Genomic DNA, 7,406 nt, shown 5'->3' on the forward strand with positions numbered 1-7,406 from the left:
CCTTAATTGTATTATCATTAAGTTTTAAAAGAACAAATAAAAATGTAAAACTCACCTGATTCGTATGAAATCACAGAAATTATAATCAGCTTGATGATAAAAACGTTCCCAACGTTGTGGAATCTCTATTTTACAGAAAAACAAAACACAATTTAAATTCATGCATAGTTTGGAGTCAAGTTTACTTAATGAAATATTAATCCAATTTGAATATTGAAAAAAAAATTAGTTCAAAACTACCAGATTACAACAAACAAATTCATTAAGTTTAATTATACTACTTAAGTAGACACTTTTTATGAGCACGATTGTTCTGCTTCCTTCCACTTCTTTGTTTATTGTTTTATACTACTTATTCATATTCAGTAAGAAGTTGTATACTTAACAATTTCCACATTTACATTGTAACGCAAGTTGTACTGTAACATTCGGAAACGTTCCCATATACTTATAATGTTTATTGTACTTATCATTGTATTTGTCATTGTAATTACTGTACTTTAATTACTGTAACGGTTATCCACAGTTGCGGATTTGTTTAAACACAACAGTTTCCATATTGTTTGCTCTTGGTTCGAGTTTCGATTGTTCATAAACTGTTGTCCGATTTCGACACAGCCATCGGCTGTCTTTGTACTATGGAAGCCTTTACTATTCCATTCTTGAACGACGCGTTAAACGCCTAGACACCTCACAAGTTGAGGTTTGTAATTAAACTTTGTGTTTATATAATAATAGAACCGCTTTTGTAGACAAATCGTTGTTTTGGAACTTCGATTTTGCGCGTATCTCAATCGGGTCATTTGGACGCTTTGATAGAATTAACACTAACCTAAAATTCAGTGGTCCGCAAATGTGTTTTTCATCAAAAACGCGTTGACTTCAGCTTGAACTGGAAGTAATCGAAATCATGGTCACTCATCAATTTGCCATAATAATGACGATTTAGGATGATAATGATGATTATGATAAAGTATATGAGACTGATGAATATTATCATGATAATGTGGATGATGTTGATGTTGTGAATGATGATGTTAATAATAATAATTGTATTATTTATGATAATAATTTGTTTAATCTAACTAATCGTTTCAATGCGATTTGATAATAATTCTTATTTTTATTTTCTATCAATTCTCCTTTGATTGGTATAGGATGATGGTATTCAAAGAAGGAGAATACTAGAATGGAACAATGAAGAAGAATGTGATTTTGGTTGTGTACAAATTTGATTTTACATTGTATAATATAATCTTAAAATAATGCACATTTGTGTTTTCATTGTGTTAATCGGTAGATAGTGAATGTGGGCAGCTTAGAGCGTACTAGTTAAAGTCTGACCACTGTGTAAGTTCAGTGAAGTGTACGAGTTGCTCGGTTGTGTAGCTGTGGTAATTGTACTAATTGATGATTCCTTCGTACGTGATTGCGCTCTGATCACGAATTGCGAATATAATACGTTCATTTGTGCTCACCTAGTTCTGACTTCATGGTCGGTTGATTGCTAATGTGAATATTCTCAACTTACAAGCAAAATTAATTCACAAACATATACTTTCATTCCGAGAAATTAAAATAGTATGTAGTAACTATGGTGCAGTGAATGAGCTTGATTTCCAGTCAAGTCTATTTCCGGAAACGAGATGAGTTATCCACTACTCCCGATGGTATTTTGTAGTCAAGTGATTGCGTTGTTATTCTTCATCCATTACGTAAATCTGTCCTTCAAGATCTTCATAGTGGACATTTGTTGGTTGAGAATATGAAATTGCTAACAAGGCTCACGTGTTCGTGGTCGGAAATAAATCCAGATATATGTGGTAGAGAAAACAATTGTGGAAGATGTCATAAGTCGGAGAGTCGTACTTCGAAGTGTACTCCATGACAAGTATCGTCTGAGTACTGGAGAAGAATTCATGCAGACTATTGTGGTTTATTTATTATTGTGGTTTAATTTGTAGGTGGATTACATGTATAATATAGTAGTGGTGTTCCAGTGTCTGCTAGGGATCCCACAAATTTCCAACATCAAGTGAGTTCAAATGTGATTTAATTGTATATGAGAAAACCAATGCTTTTCTGTGTGTTAATAACAGTAGTAATAACAATAACAATAATGATAGCATTCTCAAGTTAGGAAGCTCTGTTGAATACCTTGTCAAGACCACCGAAGTTGAGCATCAGGAGTGGGTAACAGACACAAACTGTCATGGCTTCTCCTTAGATATATTGTTCTGCAAAAAACAATCGTTCACCTGAATAAAACTCACATTCATGGTGTTCAACACAAAGTTCAACTGCAAAGTGTCAGTTCAGACAAATGGAAAACTGACCAATCCATATGGTTGAACCAGTAGGGAATACATTAAGCAATCAATAACTGATTAGTTAGAGATCAATCAGTGAAATACACTAAGAGAATTGTGCAACTCACTTCTAGTTACTCGTAAGTAGTGTGTGTAGATGTCATACACAAATCTCTCAAATTGTAGTCCTTCATACAAATCGTTCACATTCACAAATAAATCATGCACAAACTAACTATACATTCGTACATCTGTCTTTCATTATTTTGACTCAGTTTACTATAGATACTCTCCATTGATTCTTCAATTTCATTCGAATTATTATTATTATTATTATTAGTAGTAGTAGTAGTAGTATTAGTAGTAGTAGTATTATCATTTTTATAGCACTGGACATTTGGGGAAGTTAGTTTCGAGATCCTCAGGTTACCTTCCACTGATCGAATCATCCCGTGTCGATTGTAATGCGGTAGTATTTCGTTTGCAAAGTATTTATTTCACTGTGATATGTAGACATAGTTATTTATGCAAACGACTCAGTTGATAAATCGATCACGCGAATTCGATCAGTGTTATGGACTAGGACAAAGATAACAGTGGGCACTGCTATGTGACCAATCAATTGTTTGAATTTTCGTATGGCTAAGCCTTCAATAAACCTCAGTATACGCCCCTCTTTTACACTTTTAAACAACACAACAAAAGCCGAGTTAAGATCAATCTTATGACCTGTTTCGATTATATGTTTGGCAATAGAGGATGATGGATGTTTATCCTCTACTCTTTTTGGGTCATTCGACTCTATTTGTTTTTTCAACCATTATGGTACATGTTCACCCACACTAATTTTCAGATCACCATTGCTCCTCCCTATGTATGTGTGACCACACACACATTTAAATTGGTAAACGCAGTGGGATGTGACACAATCAATAGGCAGTTTATATTTTCCTTTCTTTCACCGATCACTAAGATATCATCCACATATCTCTTGTAAAGTGACATGTTTCCAATTAAGTCTTCAGACAAATTTTCCACATGTGCCATAAACACATCTGCTAGTAATGGTCCTAACGGACTAACCATAGCAACCCCATCAATCTGACCAAAGTATTCGCCTTCAAAACTCAACTCAATTGAACTTTATCAGTACATAAAAGTAATAAATCTTTAAGAATTCTTAAGGTGATAGGTAATTTAAGGTTGTTTGAAAATATATAGTCACATAAAATGTCAATAGTCTTTATTAAAGGTACATTTGACGTGAATAAGGAATTCACGTGAAATGAGCACATAGTTTTTCCTTTGATATTAATGTCACCGAAATGATCGATCAATTGAAAAGAATCCTTTACAGAATACTTACATAAACGTCTTCGAATAGGATGGAATAATTTTGTTAGCCATTTGGCTAGGTTATGTGTGGGTGATCGGCACATTGATAAAATTGGATGTAAAGGAGTATTTAATTGATCAATTTTGGATAGTTCAGATATAAATGAGGATACTCAGAACCCATAGGTTTTAACAAATTAAATTCCTCTTTATCAATAATATTCATGTGTAACCATTTTTCCAGGTTTGAATTTACTCTTCCCTATGAGTTTGTTAATACCTCCCAATTGAACATCAAGCATGAATTTACTTTCATCACTGAGGATGGATAACATTATATTATAACATTATATTCACATTTGTTCATGATAACCACGCCTGATCCTTTATCAGGCTTCAACAAGACAATATCAGTGTTTGTTCGTAGTTCTTTTAGTGATTTAAAATGTTGAGAAGTTAACATGCTTCTCTGCTTTGGTCCAACATTATGAAATTGGTGTGCTATATCCACCAGTTTAGCTTTACACCAAGACATTAATCGGGAATGGTTGTCCTCGTAAATTTATCAATAGATGGAAATTTCAGGACACAGTGTGACCTACTGTAGCCTTGGTAGAGAAAAAGCCTGTCTACATCACCTTACCATTTAGAGGTGATTCAAATAGTCTTTCATTGAAACAAAGGCTTAATTCTGTCTTTCATCAACAAAACGTATTGTTCAGTGAAGGTCATAATCAAAGAAAGAACGAGCTCCATGCTTCATTCAAAACCTAGACGACATGAAAACGATTGTGTCACATCCCACTGCATTTACCAGTTTGTTCTCTCCTTAAACCTATCCTGGTAATATATGCTTATTATCCAGAGTGACTAGGTGTCAAATTGTTTTCACATTATTTTTATCATTACTATCCTTGTCTACTTTTACCCCCACCACCACCACCACCACCACCACTTATTTCCAGTCTAGTTGACCTTCTACTTTTTATATATATAAATGTTCTTAACAAGTATATTATGTGTGATCAGATTGTTCGAAATGTATTGCACTAATATTGCACTATCACATAGTTCTGATGATAATCTTCGTCTTCTTATTACATTATCGAAACAATCTTATAGTAAGGAATACTACTACTTCTGAAATTATAACGTTATTCTGTATTCATATAAAGGATACATAAATGACACACAATATAATGGGAAATCGAACAGAATTACATACGATGTGATTGAGCAACACTCTCCTCCTGTGTATTTATGGGAGCTGAGAGAGAAGCAACAACATACCTGAATCAAGTATGCTTAAGCAAAGTGTGGAAAACCTATCTACAAAGCAGTTATCGTTTGTGTGTGCATCTACGAAACTCGTAAATTTGACGGTACCCAATTTTAATTGTGTTCCTTTATGTTGTACACAACAACGGGTTAGACTGAATACAGTCACAGTGTGGCGTGTGCTACAGATTCAAGCAGCGAGTCCTTGTTTCAAATATAAGGTGGATATGCTGGAACGAGATTTAACTACCACAGTGTTACAAGCTGCAATGATTAATGGCTAAATGTCAATACACCTCCTATCCTTATTACTGATGATTGGAAGACAGCATCAGATAATCACAGTGAAGGAGGTCAAGAGAATAGAACGAAACCAAACTGATCGGAGAAGTCAAGTGTGCCAACTCAACCTAATCAAGCGTTCCTCAATTTTTATGTCACACCTAAAATAAGTAACAATATATAATGAATAGGATAAGCGATCAGCACACGCACACACACACACATACGATTATTTAAAAACAGTCAGAGTTAATAAGCCAATAAGTGACAAGGTCAAAATATGTGATTTGAGAAGAATGAATAGATTGGTCTGTTCAGAAACTACAACAGTTCACGTGTGCAGCAGGAAATTTGTGTGAGATAATTAATGGGTCATGCATGCTATGTATGTTGACGAACAGGAACAAATGGTGAAAGATTATGCTTTTTAAACGACAATTTTACAGGCAAAAATGGTATTGTACAAATTGTATTGAATTGATGAAAAGTGCAAATAGTAAGAAAACTAATTACAAAATAAACAGAGGCGTAACCAAAAGTGGTTTCATAAAAAGCAACCTATCCAATGGAATATAGATTATGTTTTATCATCGGAGTACGAGATCGTCTATTTGACATATTTTACTATATTGCATATCGTTTCAATTGGAAGTACTAGGTGAAAGTGATCTAGGTCAGGTGTACTATTCAATGAGGAATCACACAATATCTCAGAATGTTTGGAAAATTTTCTTATTGAAAATATTACATCTCAGATGAAGACGCTGAAGGCTGACATAGATTACAATTCTCTTCATAATAATGAAGGATGAAGAATGAGTTTCTATAGACTATCGTCAATATGAGGGATATAAGCTTACACAGAGTGTTCACAATAACTGGTAGAAATAGTCAGTGAGATCTATCAAGAATCTCCAGAAAACAGAATATTCGAAAATATCTTCCCCTGTGATGATGTTCAGGTTGATTTTTGCTGCCTACAACAAAAGTCGAAGCATTATTGATGTTGGAGATAAAGCGGTGTCAACAGGAGCTGCACTAATTCCACAACCCTAATCATATGATCTAAAAGTAGTATATTACAGCAGGAAGTATTCTACCGGTGATTTCAGTTTAAACATTCCCTATAAAATTTACATAAATGAAACAGAATAGTCAATACTAGATTTGGAATTTTCGGGAAGGCTGAAAGTGTAAACGTCATTATTAGCTTCCAAAGAAGAATGTGATGCTTTACTTAAAAATTTGATAGCTGCGTGTGCTACCAGTGCTACCAGTCACATTGTTTGCCAATATATGAATAGTGGAGATTTGGAATAAAGCACAGAAACACCAAGGGGAGTCGTATACAAATTAACTCGAATTACACGTCTGACGATTGTTTGTCGCATTATTTTTATCATCATATTTACAGACTAAATCAAAGGTCAATCAATTAATCTACAGCTAATTGATTAGCATTCAATTCAATTGTATCGATCGTGTAAATTCAAATGTAAATTAAATGTATTAATAAGCATGCAACAATCAGAAAAATCAGTTGAGTGTTGGATACGCAGGAGACGGCTGTTATTTGTCTTCTGCGAATTTCATTGAAAATATTACAATAATGCTGTTCATCATAATCATTATTACTCTTTTGGTTATGCTGACACTGTTTAGGACACTGATTGACGAAATTATTACAAATATAATGATGAATATGTTCTATGCTGCTGTTGCTGTTGCTGCTGCTGATGCTGATGCTAATGCTGCTGCTGCTAATGCTGCTGCTGATGCTGATGCTAATGCTGATGCTGCTGCTGCTGCTGATGATGATGATGCTGCCGCTAATTATGATGATGATGATCCTGCTGCTGCTAATGCTGCTGTTGATGATCCTGCTGCTGCTAATGCTGCTGTTGATGATCCTGCTGCTGCTAATGCTGCTGCTGCTGCTGCTGCTGCTGCTGATGATGATGATGATGATGATGATGATAAGGATGATGTGGATGAAGTTTAAGAAAGGGATGATAAAGATTTTGGAAATGATGTTGACGATGATGTAGCTGATGATGAATATAAGGGATATGATGAGTTATGTGACAATAATGATAATGATGTTGCAGAAGGGGAAGCGGATGATGATGATTATGGACATGATGAGTTATGTGAGGATGTTGATGATGATGAAGCTTATGATGAGGACTATGGATATGATAA

Source organism: Schistosoma mansoni, assembly GCF_000237925.1.
Source record: "Schistosoma mansoni, WGS project CABG00000000 data, supercontig 0037, strain Puerto Rico, whole genome shotgun sequence".
Classification (NCBI taxonomy): domain Eukaryota; kingdom Metazoa; phylum Platyhelminthes; class Trematoda; order Strigeidida; family Schistosomatidae; genus Schistosoma; species Schistosoma mansoni.